Below are 16956 nucleotides of genomic sequence, written 5' to 3' on the forward strand. Positions count from 1 at the left end.
ATGCCTTCGAGTCTTGTCCAGATAGATGCCATGCACCTGCAAGGTAACAGCCCACCAGACAGACTCATTGCATGCACCCAAAACAGATTTATTTTTTCTCATCAAGACTTCTTACTCTTTCCCCATCCACATCAAATCAGTCATCACAAACCTCATTGATTGTACCTTTCAAGGCTCTGTGGGTGCCCTCTTTTCAATTCCACTGTTATCATCTGGGCTCTTGCAACTGAAATTGCTGAATCCAGTGTGCGGCAATTATTAAAATCTTAGTAACTAGTACCTAGCTATTTTTTTCCCTTCCTCTTTCTCTCCCTCTCTTCTTCCTTCATTTTTCTCTTCCCATCCAATCCATTGTCATACTGCCACCAAAGTTATCTTTCTAAAAACCAGATTTGGTTGTTACTCCAAAATCTTTAGTGGATCCCTGTGGTCTCTGAGAAAAGGTCCAATCGTAACATTGTATACAAGTGCTGCCTCCACCTGGCCTGTCTACCTTCTTCGCTGATAAGAGAGGCAGTGCCTGTGCTAATGAACACAGCAGGCTCTAAAGTTGGACCAGACCCCAAATTTGACTCAGTTTTAATATCTATATGAACTTGGGCAAATCACTCATTACCCCTAAGTCTTAATCACCTCATCTGTAAAATGAGGATAACTATGACACCTACCTATGGTTTTGTGAGGATGAATGAAATATTGTGCTTGATGTTATTGTGATTATTATCATTATTCTCTTTCCAAAACGTTCCAGCTGCACTTAACTCATACCCTGAACAAAATGTCTTTCCAGGGCTGTTTTTCCTTCCTGATTGGCTCCTTCCACCTCCATTCCATTTCCTCTCTGCCTCCATACCTCTTTCCGACCTTTCAAAATCCACCTTGTCTGTGGAGCTTTTTCTCACTTCCCCATAACTTGATTCTCTCCATCAAGTTTCCCATAGCACTTGATACATGCACTATTATTTGATCAGTTCTGAGTCACTGCCCATCAATAACATCTTGTCTCACTGTGAAGCATAAGACAGAGCTGGCTGAAAATAATAAAAGACATCCTGAGAAAAAAGAGGGCGTAAACAGACAAATATTAGCACTTAATAGTTTTAAATTGTATGCAAAAAGTTACCAAAATCCAAAGGCTGATGGAAAAAACTTGGGGAGGAAAATGTTACCAGGAAATATAATACAAGTTTACTTTTTAATTATGTAAAGAGCTCCTAGCAAATTTGAGGAGCTTAAATGCCGACAGGGTTTGGTTCGTAAATGGTGATACATCTGTAAATAAAACATTATGTGACCATGAAAAAGATTAAGGTGAATCAGTAGGTGTCAGCATAGATGTCCATGACATATTAAAGTGTGAAAATATGAAGTGAGATCTACTTTATGTGTCTGTATCTGGAAGAATATGCCCCAAATTGTTAACAGTTATTCTGTAAATAAGAATATGGACCTAAGGAGTGAAGGAAAACTTTCACATCTTCTTTCAAAAGTAACGACTTACTATTTTTATAATTTTAAAAAATTAAGTAAATAAATAGACCATCAGGGGCCCCTGGGTGGGTCAGTTGGTTAAGCATCCAACTCCTGATTTCGGATCAGGTCATGAGCTCACAGTCATGAGATTGAACCCTGTGTCGGGCTCCACCCTGGGCCTGGTGGATTTTCTTTTAAGAAAATAAGAAATCTTTTAAGATTTTCTCCCTCTCCCTCTGCCCCTCCCCTGTTTGTGCTCTCTTGCATGCTCGCTCTCTCTAAAAAATAAGTGAATAAACCATCAATCTGGCAAAAGATACATCAACTATAAATAAATGGGGGGATATGGACAGATGATTTAGAAAAGAAATAGAGATGATGAATGAATGCAAGGAAAAATATTGAATTTTGGCAAGTAAAAATAAAGTAGTGATGAAGTGTTTATTAAAAATAGTCAAACAAAGAATAACCTACTAAATTATACTTCATGCTGGCAAAGATGCATTGAAATGGACACTTTCTTGTGTTTTTTGTGACATTTAAATTTTATGTAAGTCCTTAGGGGTAAATATTGGCAATTTGTATCAAGGGCAACAAGAATGTTCATGTTTTATGGTTCACTCACTTCTGGATATATCTCACTTCAGAGATAATTCAACCTAACGAAAGGTCATATGCACAAAGACAATGAAAATTTGGAAGCAATTTGAGATAGAGTGGTTAAATAAAATAAAGGACAGTTGTTGTGGGCAATTAAACAATCTATGCTATTTACAGAGATCTAGTAAGAGCTCAGTACCTGTTAGCTGCAGCTATTATTATTATTATTACTATTACTATCATTATGACAATGGTACTCACTATACAAATTGTGTCATTAAAAATTATCATTGCAAAACTAAAAGGCAACTGATGGAATGTGAGAAGCTGTTTGCAAACAACATATTAGATAAAGGGTTACTGTCCAAAATCCACAAAGAAATTATCAAACTCAACACCCAAAAAACAAATAATCCAGTGTAGATATGGGCAAAAGACATGAATAGACACTTCTCCAAAGAAGACATCTAGATGGCCAACCAACACATGAAAAAATGCTCCACATCACTCATCATCAGGTAAATATAAATCAAAACCACAATGAGATACCACCTCACACCTGTCAGAATAGCTAAAATTAACAACCCAGGCAACAACAGATGTTGGCGAGGATGTGGAGAAAGAGGATCTCTTTTGCACTGTTGTTGGGAATGCAGACTGGTGCAGCCATTCTGGAAAACAGTATGGAGGTTCCTCAAAAAATTAAAAATACAACTACCCTACAACCCAGCAATGGCACTACTAGATATTTATCTAAGGGATACAGGTATGCTGTTTCGAAGGGGCACATGCACCCCAATGTTTATAGCAGCGCTATTGACAATAGCCAAAGTATGGAAAGAGCCCAAATGTCCATTGATGGATATATATATATATATATATATATATATATATATATATCACATCTTCTTTATACACACACACACACACACACACACACACACACACACAGTGGAGTATTACTCGGCAATCAAAAAGAATGAAATCTTGCCACTTGCAACTACGTGGATGGAACTAGAGAGTATTATGCTAAGCGAAAATTAGTCAATCAGAGAAAGACAAATATCATATGATTTCACTCATATGAGGACTTTAAGATACAAAACAGATGAACATAAGGGAAGGGAAACAAAAATAATATAAAAACAGGGAGGGGGACAAAACAGAAGAGACTCATAAATATGGAGAACAAACAGGATTACTGGAGGGGTTGTGGGGGGGATGGGCTAAATGGGTAAGGAGCATTAGGGAATCTACTCCTGAAATCATTGTTGCACTATATGCTAACTAACTTGGATGTAAATTAAAAAAATAATAAATTATTTTAAAAAATTATCACTGTTGGGGCACCCAGACTCTTGATTTCAGCTCAGGTCATGATCAAGCCCCACCTTGGGCTCTGTGCTGAGCATGGAGCCTGCTTGAGATTCTCTCTCTCCCTCTCTCTCTCAGCCCCTTTCCCCCTCAAAATAAAATAAAATAAACATTTAAAACAAATCATCATTGTCAAGCCTATGGAGCAACAAGTGTCCTACAGTATAACTATGTAAAAACATATAATATTAAAACACTGAAAATAAATATACAAAATGGTTATGGATGTGTTAGAATACCAGAGTAAGGGTGATTCTTTATATTTTTCTCATGTGTTCCAAACTCTTGGTAATATTATTATATATACACTATAATTTAAAAACAAATTTTAAAAATTTCAGCCTATTATTCATCAAGCCTCAAGTCCATATTTTAAAAACCATATATATCTCCCAAAATTAATACTATCAAAATGTTCAGGAGCTAGTAAAGAAACGTTTAGAGCTATATTGAGTTTGTCACACATTCAAATGTGACACTCATAATATGAAGGATAAAGTTACTTTCTAAGAATTACACCAGTAAACATTAACACAATGAAAGATATCTATGAAAAAAAGCCTAGTACACTTTTCAAAATCTTAATTGAGGCTTAAGAAACACCTGAATCCAAATAAGGTTACTAAAAACAAGTTGTAATGTAGGTGAAAAAAAAAAGCTATAGCTGAATTAACTTACTGAAAATTGAACAGAGACTAGAATAGCAGAGATGTGTGGGCTACGTTAGTGGTTCAAACTTGAGAAATGCACTGACATCTTGTGAAGGAAAAATTATGACCCTCAACTGTTGACCTATTTTATTTTTAATATGATGTTACTTAAATATATACAAATAGAAAACTAGGTATAAAATGCCTTATTCTTTTTTTGTACCAATATTTAGGTATTTATTCACACATTTGATAAAAATGTCACAGGTAGAAGTGAAGTCATCACAATGACATAAGTAACTGTATAGACTGACCCAAAGTACGGAGTCAAGTTGCCAAAAATCAGAACATGAGCAGCACACAGTTCCTTTTTTTTTTTTTAATTTTTTTTCAACATTTATTTATTTTTGGGACAGAGAGAGACAGAGCATGAACGGGGGAGGGGTAGAGAGAGAGGGAGACACAGAATTTGAAACAGGCTCCAGGCTCTGAGCCATCAGCCCAGAGCCTGACGCGGGGCTCGAACTCACGGACCGCGAGATCGTGACCTGGCTGAAGTCGGACGCTTAACTGACTGCGCCACCCAGGCGCCCCGAGCAGCACAGTTCCTAAACACCTGTGCACTCACACACTCTTGTCCACATCCATCCATGCCACAACAGTCACAGGCACTAAGTTCAGATAAAACCCTGAGAACTTCTCCCTGGCTTCAAGTCCTGGGGATGAGAAGAGAGAAATGATCAATGAAAAGATGCTAGAACTGCTCAACACATCACTCTGTTCTGCCAACGACTCAGAGAAGACAAGACATGAAACTCTGGAGCAGTTATTTCCTTATAAATGCCATATTCTTAGGGTGCCTGGGGGGGCTCAGTTGGTTAAGCGTTGAACTCTTTGATTTTGGCTCAAGTCATGATCTCATGGTTCGTGGGTTGAAGGCTGGCGTTGGGCTGTGTGCACACACCATGGAGCCTGCTTAGGATTCTCTCTCTCTGTCTCTCTCTCTCTGCGACTCCCTCTCTCTCAAAATAATAATTAAAAATTTTAAAAAGTTAATGACTTATTCTTAGAGCTGCTTATACAGGTGTAAAACCAAAGGAGATTTTTAAATTAAATATAATTATATGGGGCACCTGGGTGGCTCAGTCGGTTAAGCATCTGACTCTTGATTTCAGCTCAGTTTGTGAGATTGGGCCCCATGTCAGGTTCTGTGATGACAGCAGGGAGCCTGCTTGGGATTCTCTCTCCCTCTCTCTCTGCCCCTCCCCACTCACGTGCTCTCTCTCAAAATAAATAAATACTTTAAATAATAATAACAAAATTAAATATAGCTATACCAGATAAGTAAGATTCAAATGCATAGCATTAATTTAATATGATGGGTAATGTTTTCTAAAAAGGAAATTCAAATTAAACCCACGAGATACCATTTCCTACCCACCAGAATGGCTAACATGAAAAACAATGACAAGGAAGTCTAGCAATTGAAACAATTGTTGGCAAGGAAGTGGAGAAACTGAAACAATCATACATTGATGGAAAATGTAAAATTGTGAAACACTTCGGAAAATGTGGCAGTTTCTCATAAAGTTACATATCATCTACCATATGACCCAACAATTTCACTCCTAGGTACTTTCCAGAAGAGAAATGAAAATATATGTCCACAAAAAGACTTATACAAGTCTTTTTATTCATACCATCTTTATTCTTAATAGCCAAAGATCAGAAACAACCCAATGTCCTTTAACAGGTGAATGGATGAACCAAGCATGGTATATTTTCATACAGCAGACTCAGCAATAGAAAGCCAAAGAATACCAAAGCCTAATAGTGCAAAGTTAGCTCCTGACTGTCAGAAATGACTTTTTCTTTTTCATTGGTGTGCAATCAAATACACCACAGTAGCTATCAAAACCCAGTGAATGCACACAAAAGCTCTTTTGCATGTTATTGTACATAAACTTTACCTTAAAAATATATAAATATAAATATTAAGAAGGAGTATTACAGACAGTGAATGGAGCTAATAAGCTGAACGTTTGTGTGATTGTCGCTTGAGGACAAGTAATGCTGGCAACTGAAGGGAAAACAGATTGCAGAATTCAAAGCAGCTTTCCACCATTTGACAAGGACAGTGGTGGACATTAAAAGTTTGGAAACTGTAATGAGGACTCTTGGGCAAAACTCCATAGCAAAGTTTCAGGATAAATGAATGAAGCAAGTGATAATGAAAATAGTACAACTGAGTTCCTGGACAATGATGGCAAGAAAAATGAAAGACAGGGACAGAGAGTAAAGAAGTTAGAGAAGCATTCTTGTGTTTAATAGGAATGACAATGGCTATGTTAGTGTAATAGAATTATGTCACATGATAAAACACCTTGGAGAAAAGTTAACAGATGAGGAGGTTGATGAAATGATCAGGGAAGTAGATATTAATATTGATAGTCAAGTAAACTATGAAGAATTTGCATAGATGTCAGCAAAGTGAGAATATTGTACAAAATGTGTTGAAGTTTCTGTACAAAATTGTTTGCTTTTTTCTTTGTAAAAGCTTCTTCATACTATCAAAAGAATATAAATCCGTAGTCATTAGATTTAGTCCTCTGTGTTTTTCTTCCTTATTTTACTATTATTGTCCTATACCTTATTGTAGAAAGTGCATCAGGGGCGCCTGGGTGGCTCAGTTGGCTAAGCAGCCGACTCTTGGTTTTGGCTTAGGTCATGATCTCACGGTTCAAGAGTTACAGCCCCACATTGATGTCAACTCAGAGCCTGCTTGGGATTCTCTGTCTCTCTCTCTCCCCCTCCCCCTCTCTCTGCCCCGCTCCCAGGCTCACTCACACTCTTTCTCTCCCTCTCAAACTAAATAAACAAACTTAAAAAAAAAATAGAAAGTGCATCAAGTAGCATGTGGCTTACTAAATTAATGGTTGTCAAACTTTTTGGGTTCAGCATCCCTTTATGTTTTAAAATTTTATTGAAGATTTTTAAGTCTTTCTATTTATATTAATTATATCTATTAAAATTTGCCATATTAGAACTTAACACAGAATTTTAAAACATTTATTTGTTTATTACAAAATAATAATAAACTCTTACATGTTGACATAAATATTTTTAAAATACTTTCTCTTCTAAAACCAAAAAAATAGTGAGAAAAGTGGTCTCATTTTACATTTTTGCATATCTCTTTAATGTCTGGCTTGGTAAAAGACAGCTGGATTTTCTTTAAAAAAGTTTTTTTTTAATGTTTATTTATTTTTGAGAGAAAGACATGGAATGTGAGGGGGGGAGGGGCAGAGAGGGAGACACAGAATTCCAAGCAGGCTCCAGGCTCTGAGCTGTCAACACAGCTCCATGTGGGGCTGGAATTCACAAACCCAGAGACCGTGACCTGAGCCGAAGTCAGACATTCAACGATTAAGCCACCCACGCGCACCATCGTTACTTGCTTTTTAAGCTTTCTTTAATTCTTAAAGAAAATCTAGTTATGGCACTATTGACAAACAAGTTATATATTTGATTTCCAACCTAAAAAAAAATCACAATTAGTTTTGTAAGAAACTGCCATACTGTCTTCCAAAATGTACCATTTTGTATTCTCACCAGCAATGACTGAGAGTTCCTGTTACTCCACATCCTCACCAATGCTTGGTATTGTCAGTGTTTTGGAAATTTAGCCGTTCTAATAGGTTTGCAGTCGTGTGTCATTGTTTTCACTTGCAATTCTCTAATAATATATGATGTTGAGCATATTTTCACATGCATATTTGCCATCTGTGTAGCTTCTTTGGTGAGGTGTCTGTTCAGATCTTTTGCCATTTTTAAGCAGGCTGTTAGTTTTCTTACTGCTGAATTTAAAAGGTTCTTTTAACTGAGGAGGCTCAGTCAGTTGAGCATCCAACTTTGGCTCAGGTCCTGATCTCACGGTTCATGGGTTCAAGCCCAGCGTCGGGCTCTGTGCTGACAGCTCCAGCCTGGAGTCTGCTTCCGATTCTGTGTCTCCCTCTCTTTCTGTCCCTCCCCCGCTCATGCTCTATCTCACTCTCAAAAATAAATAAACATTACATTTTTTTTAATAAATAAAATTTCTTTATATATTTTGGACACCTGTCCTTTAGCAAATATCAAGTTTTGCAAAGATTTTCTCCCAGTCTGTGACATATTTTTTCATTTTCTCCACAGTGTCTTTCACAGAGCAGGAGCTTTTAATTTTAATGAAGTCCAACATCAATTCTTTCTTTCATGGATCATGCTTTTGGTGTTGTATCTAAAAAGTCAATGCCAAGCCCAAGGTTACCTAGATTTTTCATCTATATTATCTTCTAACAGTTTTGTAGTTTTGCCAGAGGTTAGGGGAAGAGAAGGACAAATCGTGGAATAGGGGGGACTTTTAGGGCAATGAAACTATGCTCTATGATACAGTAATGATGGGCACATGTCATTATACATTTGTGAAAACGCACAGACTGTACTTACACAAAGAGTGACCCCTAATGTGAACTACTGGACTTTAATGAATACAAATGTATCAATATTGGTTCATCAGTTGAAACAAATGTGTGACACTAATACAAGGCGCAAATGTAGGGGAAACAATGGGAGAAGTGGTATATAGAAACTTTCTGTACTTTTCCATCAATTTTCCATAAACCTAAAACACTTCTAAATCTAAAGTCTACTAATTGTTTAAATTATAACTAGCCCCCAAACTACCACAAAACAGGCAAGTATTACAAAATGAAATTATTAAGGGTGCCTGGCTGGTTCAGTCAGTGGAGCATGTGGCTCTTGATCTTGGGATTGTGGGTTCAAGCCTCACGTTGGGTGTAGGGTTACTTAAAAATAAAAAAATCTTTAAAAAAAAGGAAATTCAAGTGAGGTTTTGTTTGTTCGTGATTATCAGAACTCATACTTTATCAACACTGTGCAGAGACAATTCTTGAAAGCCCAATTTGAAAGGATCAACTTTTTTTATCCTCATGAAATTGTCCTATTCACGTCCAGATATGATTAGGGTTGTGACATATTGAAATCTTCGTGAACATTATTAATCCAATTAACGTTGGCATTGGGAACAGAGAGTTTATTCATGAGGTATTTACTACTTCATCTGCTGTTATGAACTGTTGCCAGTGGCATTTACAAAGCAAAGGCCTCACACCAGAACCACTTGCAGTGAAAGGTGGCATCTGGGGCGCAGGTGTTGAGGTCAGCATGCTGGGCTACGAGTGCTGAATGGCACACGTTTGTCCATCATTTTCCTCTAGTCAGCTATTGGGAAACTTTGGTTCATCCAGCTTGATAGGATAGGACAACACTCAGCTTTCACTTGGCAAGAACCACAAATGCAGGAAAGGCCATGAAAGCACAGGATGGTGCTTGTGCTTAAGAGAATCTTGAGCTTAGGTGAAGTTTTGTAAAAGGAGAATTAAATTGTTAAAAACTCATCCCAATCTGTCCGGCCTTGATTGATGGAGACTGTCTCCTGGTCATTAAAGAGGTGTGTTCTTTTTTGGGATAGAGATCAATCATGAAGCTTGTTCATGGCTTCTTTCTGATCAGCAGCTTAGTCTTCTAAGAACCTTTACATTGGGACAGGAGTCCTTGGAGAGTGGAACTGAGTTTTGAGGCTACTACCAGGGTAATGTCCGATTTATAAATTAATAAATGGACCATCTGGCTTAAAAACCAAGGAGTTCTTTTAGAAAGAATCTCTCCCTAAGACCCTACCTATGTTGGGAACATGAAAGACTAGAGTGCCTTGACCTATAATATCATTGGCCACATTCTGTACTGTGGAGACCTCATCAAGGTAGAGCACTGCCAAAGCACCAGCCCACTGTCTCTACGGGTCATAGTGTGAGTCTGTGGCTGTCATTTCCCCCAGGATATGCTAGATTCCAGCTCTCCCTTATGTTTTGTATCCTTCACAGCTCCTGGCATAAGGCCTTGCAGCATGGCAGGTTGCTGAGTCAATGTTGATCTACTGCAGCTCTGACTTCAGATTCCATCAGGGCAGTTTTTGTTTCAGAAAGTAAACAGGAGAAGAGTGGACCCAGCCTGGCACTGGCCAATTTAGCAGTTTAAAGGTATAAGCTCTTCAAAATGTGGGCAATTCCTCTGATTTTCTGGGTCTGTCTTTGCTCCCAGGGCCCCTCAGTCTAAATAAATTCACTTCTCCCAAGGAACTCTCAAAAACACACTCCCTACTGAGGGTGGATCTGTCTATATTTCTAGGACTCATATCTGAAATCCTCCTTTAAATCCTTCCCCTCCCTAGGCTACCTCCCACCCATCTGCAGGGGTAGCAAACACGGATCTCAGTGGGGCAGACAGCCGGTTTGCATGAGGGAAGGAGGCCTGTTAACATGGGGGCTGGTGTGAACTGTGACAAACTGAAAGGCATTCATATTTGCAAGTTCTTAAAACTGTCCTGGTCAAATCAAATGCATGAACTGGAAGTCCAGTTCAGTCACCTATAGCCAATGTGGGATGTTTGATCCTCACCGTATGGTATAAACTGCTTAGGTGTGAACAAAAGGGCCTTTCCCAACCTGGCTTCCCACAGCTTGCCCTTCGAGTCCAGCCACTCCCACCTACGTCCCTACACTCTGCTTACATGACATACTTTTATGCATGCCCTCCCTGGTCACCTTTGCATGTGCATTCTTTTGTTCCCCAGCATTTATCAAACACCTAATGCAGCAGGCACTAAAATAGGTGCTGAGGAAACAAACGTGAACAAGAGTTTCTGACCTCATGGAGTTTACAGGGTCGTGAGAGACATATACATTAGATAATTACCAGCCTGTGATAAGGGATATGAGAGCAGTACAGGGTGTGACTGAAACGTACACAAAGAGCACCTTGCCAGATCAGGGAGAGCAGGTTTGGGAAGGCTTTTCAGAGGAGTAGATATTAGCTGCAGCTGAAGGGGAGCTGAAGAAGCAAGGATGAGGGTGAAAGGGTAAGGGAGGGTGTAGGGAGAGGGCTTCCTAGAAGAAGAAGCAGCACTTGTAAAGGTCCCTAAGGAAACTGACATTCCATGTGATTTGAGACTAAGGATGTGAAAAGGGTGGCATAAGATAAAACTGGGAAGGTGAGCAAAGTCCAGATCTTCCCAAGCTTTGTGGCCAAAAAAAGGAGTTCAGATTTTGTCCTAAGGGCAATGGGCAGCCACCAACAGTTTTTAGTCAAAGACCGTTTGGACCCAAATTTGCCTTTTAGAAGAATCACTCTGGCTTCAGTGTGGCGGACAGGCTGACGTAGCAAGCCTGGAGGTAAAGAGGACAATTACAGGGTCATCATAATAAACCAGCCAGAGATGATGGTGGCCTGGCCTGAGGAACAACACTGGGGTGGAAAGCATGGACCAGACTTGGGAGACAGAAGTGACATACCTCAGAGACTGATTATGAGATTAGGAGGAGGTGTCAATGATGAACGTGGAGTGCCCTGATCTAGTCATCCTTTCAGCTTAATTCTCTCATTAGCCCTCATGGACCTTCCAGGCACCTTTCTACCTGCTGCCCCAGCACTCTGTCCCACTGCTAGTTTAGCACAGCGTATTGTTTAACGGTGACAGGTTGTTCATCCTATTTCCTTGTTATGTTGGGCAGGGACCCTGTGTCAGTCAGGGCCAAATTAGGAGATGGAAGCCATACAGTAATTTTAACAGCTTAAGTTTAATGTGTAGAATTACACATTACACAAGAAATTTCAGTAAAGACAACTCTAAAGAATATAGGATCAGCAGATATAAGGTTCATCGACCACCTCTGAGGCTGGGGTAGAGCACTAGGCCTGAGAACCAGACCCAGTTGGAGAGGACGTGGCTGTGGAAATTGGATGGCACAGTTGCTTGGTGCTGTGCCAATGGTAGTTGCTGGAAATCTGCCCTCCAGAATTTGCTGGAAACCTACCTTCTGAGGTCCCAAAGAAAGCCATTGCATAGAAAGGTGTCTCACTGGAGGCACCCTCCTACAAAGCCAACTAAAGGGTGTTGCAGGGGAAAGCTGCTGGGTGCTGCTTACCACTATTACTACAGAAGCCAGGCTCTGGAAGAACTACATGAGCTGCAGAGTCGTGGCGCTGGAAAACCCTTCTGTGTTGCAGGAGCTGGGCACTGAGGAATCCATACATACTTCTGGAACCACTGAAATACACCAGAATAAGAAGGAAAACCCCTTGCTCATGCAATCCCTCCCCAGAGCCCACAGCTGACAAAGCTTAACATTGTGTCATCTGACAAAGGAAAAATTACTTTTTAAAAAAGTTTATTGGGGTGCCTGGGTGGTTCAGTGGGTGAAGCGTCCAACTCCGGCTCAGGTCATGATCTTGAGGTTCGTGAGTTTGAGCCCCACATTGGGCTCTGTGTTGACAGCTCAGAGCCTGGAGCCTGCTTCAGATTCTGTGTCTCCCTCTCTCTCTGCCCCTCCCCCACTCACACTCTGTATCTTTCTCTCTCTGAAAAATAAGTAAACATTTTTTAGAAGTTTAGTTATTTATTTTGAGAGAGAGACAGACAGAGAGAGACAGAGAGAGACAGAGAGACAGAGAGAGTGTAGGTGGGGGGAGGGCAGGGAGAGAGGTAGAGAGAGACTCCCAAGCAGGCTCTTGTGCAGTGCAGAGCCCAACGCAGGGCTTGATCCCATGAACCATGATATCATGATTTGAGCCAAGATCAAAAATTGGATGTCTAACTAAGCCACCCAGGCGCCCTGGAAAAATTACTTTTAAATGGCCCAGCTCTGTTTTTGCACAAGCAAGCAATGAAGAGTGAATTTGGAGCCAAGAGGCAATAAATTGGTAAGCAGCACAGACCCCTTCTTGTTTATCCTCGCTGCTGGAGTACCACAGGGGGCTAGAAATCAACATGTCAAGAAAAGTTCAGAATGAAGAAATGTAAATTCAAGTCCTTTGTCTGTTTTGAAATTTTGTTGTTGTTTTTGATGAGTTTCATCAACTCATCAGATACATGATTTGCAAATATTTTCTCCCAGTACCATAGGTTGCTTTTTCATTCTCTTGAGAGTGTCCTTTGAAGTATAGAAGTTTTCAATTTTGATGAAGTTCAGTTTATCTATTTTTTCTTCTGTTGCTTGTGCTTTTAGGGTCATATCCAAGAAATCATTGCCAAATCCAACTTTTCTCCTATGTTTGCTTCTAAGAGTTTTATAAAGTCAGGTCTCATGTTTAGGTGTTTGATTTACTTTAATTTTTGTATGTAATGTAAGGTAAGGGGTCAACTTCATTCTTTTGCATGTGAATATCCTGTTTATTTAGCACCATCTGTTAAAAGTACTTAACCATAAATGCAAGGGCTTATTTCTGGGCTCTCCATTCTTTTCCATTGATCTATATGTCGGCCTTATTCTAGTACCACAGTTGTTAAAAAAATTTTTTTAATGTTTATTTATTTTTGAGAGGACAAGAGACAGAGTGTGAGTGGGGCAGGGGAAGAAAGAGAGGGAGACACAGAATCCGAAGCAGACTCCGGCTCTACACTGTCAGCACAGAGCCCAACACGTGGCTTGAACTCATGAACTTTGAGATTGTGACCTGAGCTGTAGTCGGACACTTAACCGACTGAGCCAACCAAGGGCCCCCACAGTTTTTTTGTTTTTTTTTTGAAGTTTTGCTTATTTATTTTGAGACAGAGAACAAGACAGTGCATGTGAGTGAGGGGAAGGGCACAGAGAGAAGGAGAGAGAGAATCCTGAGTGCAAAGCCAGATGTGGGGCACAAACCCATGAACCATGAGATCATGACCTGAGCCAAAACCAAGAGTCTGATGCTTAACCCACTGAGCCACCCAGGCATACCACCATACTATTCTGATTACTTTAGCTTTGTAGTTTGTTTTGAAACAAGGGAGTGGGCCTCCAAATATTTTTTTTTCCAAGATTGTTTTGGCTATTCAAGATCCCTTCATATTCCATATGAATTTTAGGATGGGATTTTTCTACATCTGAAATAAAAATTATTATGTTGTGATGGGGATTGCATCAGATCTGGAGATCACTTTGGGTAGTGTGAAAACCTTAATTTTTCTATTTATTTACACCTTCCTTAATTTTCAGCAATGTTTTGTAGTTTTCAGTGTACAATTCTTTTGACTTCTTGATCAGATTTGTTCTTAAGTATTTTATTCTTTTTGAGGCTATTGTAAATGGAATGTTCTCAATTTCCTTTTTAGAATGCTACCATTGCTGATGAAAAATGTGACTGATTTTTCAATGTTGATTTTTGTATCCTGGGATTTTGCTGAATTTATTAGTTATAGTGTTTGTGTGTGTGTCTGTGTGTGGGGGGGGCTCTTTAGACTTTTCTACATATAAAATCATGTTATCAGCAAACAGGGATAATTTTGGAGTGCTTGGGTGGCTCAGTTGGTTAAGCATCCAACTTCGGCTCAGCTCATGATCTCCCAGTTCGTGGGTTCAAGTCCTGCACTGGGCTCTGTGCTGACAGCTCAGAGTCTGGAGCCTGCTTTGGATTCTGTGTCTCCCTCTCTCTCTGCCCCTCCCCCATTCACACTCTGTCTCTCTCTCAAAAAAAATAAATAAACATTAAAAAAAAGAATGTGTGGTTAATTTCAACATATTTGTGAATTTTCACATCTTCCTTTTGTTAATGATTTCTAGTATCATTCCATTGAAATCAGAAAAGAAATTATGTATGATTGCAAACTCTTTAAAGTTACTGGGGCAGCTAGGTAGCATCTCACTTCAGCTAAAGTGATGATCTTGCGGTTTGTGGGTTCAAGCCTCACATCAGGCTCTGTGCTGACAGCTCAGAGCCTGGACCCTGCTTCGGATTCTGGGTCTTCCTCTCTCTTCCTCTCTCTCTCTCAGAAATAAAGATTTTAAAATAAAATAAAATAAAATAAAATAAAATAAAATAAAATAATTTAGACTTATTTTCTGGCTTAACATATAGTCTATCCTGGAGAACATTCCATGGGCACTTGAGAAAAATGTGTATTCTGCTTTTGTTGGTTCAACTGTTCTATGCATGTCTGTTAGGTTTAATTGGTTTATAGTGTTGTTCAAGTCTTCTATTTTATTACTGATCTTTTGTCTGATTGTTCTATCTATTATTGCAAGTGGTCACTGATATGTCCAACTATTGTAGAGCTGTTTATTTCTCCCTTCAATTCTTTCAATGTTTGTTTCATATACTTTGGATTTCTGGTATTTTGTACATGTATGTTTATAATTATGGTATCTTCTTGCGAAGTTATCATCAATATAATGCCCTTCTTTGTCACTTGCAACAATTATTGACATAAGGTCTGTTTTGTCTCATATTAGTTTAGCTACCTTAGCTCTCTTCTTCTGGTTACCATACGTGAAATCTCTTTTCCATTCTTTCATTTTCAACCTATTTGCGTCAGATCTGAAATGAATGTCTTGGGCTTTTCCTCCTGCTCCTCCAACCCCAGTGCCACTCCGGCTGTACCACGCTGGCTCAGAGCTCTCTGTTCCTGTTGAACTAGCACCACTGTTGTCTCTCTCCAGCTGCAGACATCATTATCTACCAGGACTTCATCAGCCATGATGAGATATTCTCCAACAACTACAAAATCCAGATCATGGACAGGCTATGCCTGGAAGTGGAGGGATCAGTAGGACAGAGGGTAACACTGATGACTGGTTCATTGGTGGAAATGCCTCTGATGAAGGCCCCAAAGGTGAAGGTACCAAAAGGACATTAACCGCTGGTGTTGATGTTGTCATGAACCATCACTTGCAGGAAACCAGATTCACAAAAGAAGCATATAAGAAGTACATAAAAGATTACATGAAGTCAATCAACGGCAAACTTGAAGAACAGAGGCCAGAAAGACTAACAACTTTTATGAGAGGGACTTCAAAACAAATCAAGCACACCCTTGCTAATTTCAAAAACTACCAGTTCTTTATTGGTGAAAACATGAATCTAGATGGCATGGTTGCTCTGTTGGACTATTGTGAGAATGTTGTAACCTCATACCTGATTTTTTTAAATGATGGTTTAGAAATGGAAAAATGTTGGGGCGCCTGAGTGGCTCAGTTGGTTGAGCGTCCGACTTCAGCTCAGGTCATGATCTTCTGGTCTGTGAGTTCGAGCCCCACGTCAGGCTCTGTGCTGATAGCTCAGAGCCTGGAGTCTGCTTTGGATTCTGTGTCTCCTGCTCTCTGCTCCTGCCCTGCTCATGCTCTGTCTCTCTCTCTCTGTCTCAAAAATAAATAAACATTAAAATTTAAAAAAAAAAAGAAATGGAAAAATGTTAACAAATCTGGCTATGACTTTGGATATATCACCTGTTGTCATAACTGGCTTCTGCTTTTCATCCACACAAACCAGGATTTAGATGAATAGGATTGATGTCATCTTGAGCACTTCAATAATTTTGACTTCAATTTATTTGGAGCAGAGGCATTGTTTTTAAGAAAAAAAAAAACATGTCATGTAGGTTATCTAAAAATAAAATGCATTTAGGTGTGCCTGGGTGGCTCAGTCAGTTAAGGGTCCAACTTTGGCTCAGGTCATGATCTCCAGTCTGTGAGTTTTAGCCCCACATCAGACTCTGTGCTGACAGCTCAGATCCTGGAGCCTGCTTCAGACTCTGTGTCTCCCTCTCTCACAGCCCGTCCTCCATTCTCTCTCTCTCCTCTCAAAAATAAACATTTAAAAAAAATTTTAATAAAATAAAATGCATAAAAACTCAAATGTAAAATAAGTATCTTGGGATGTCTGGCTAGCTCAGCTGTTGGAGCACGTGACTCTTGATGTTGGAGTCCTGAGCTCAAGCCCCACATTGGGTGTAGAGATCACTTTAAGTATTTTTTAATTTTATTTATTT

The 16956-nt window shown here is 39.5% G+C and overlaps 1 pseudogene; it reads left to right on the forward strand.

The window, feature by feature from the left end:
* On the forward strand, nt 1–16136 carry LOC121017461 (translationally-controlled tumor protein-like; annotated as a pseudogene).
* The last annotated feature ends 820 nt before the right edge of the window (nt 16137–16956 follow it).

This window comes from Herpailurus yagouaroundi, unplaced genomic scaffold (genome assembly GCF_014898765.1).
Source record: "Herpailurus yagouaroundi ecotype Mexico unplaced genomic scaffold, PumYag 216, whole genome shotgun sequence".
Classification (NCBI taxonomy): Eukaryota; Metazoa; Chordata; class Mammalia; order Carnivora; family Felidae; genus Herpailurus; species Herpailurus yagouaroundi.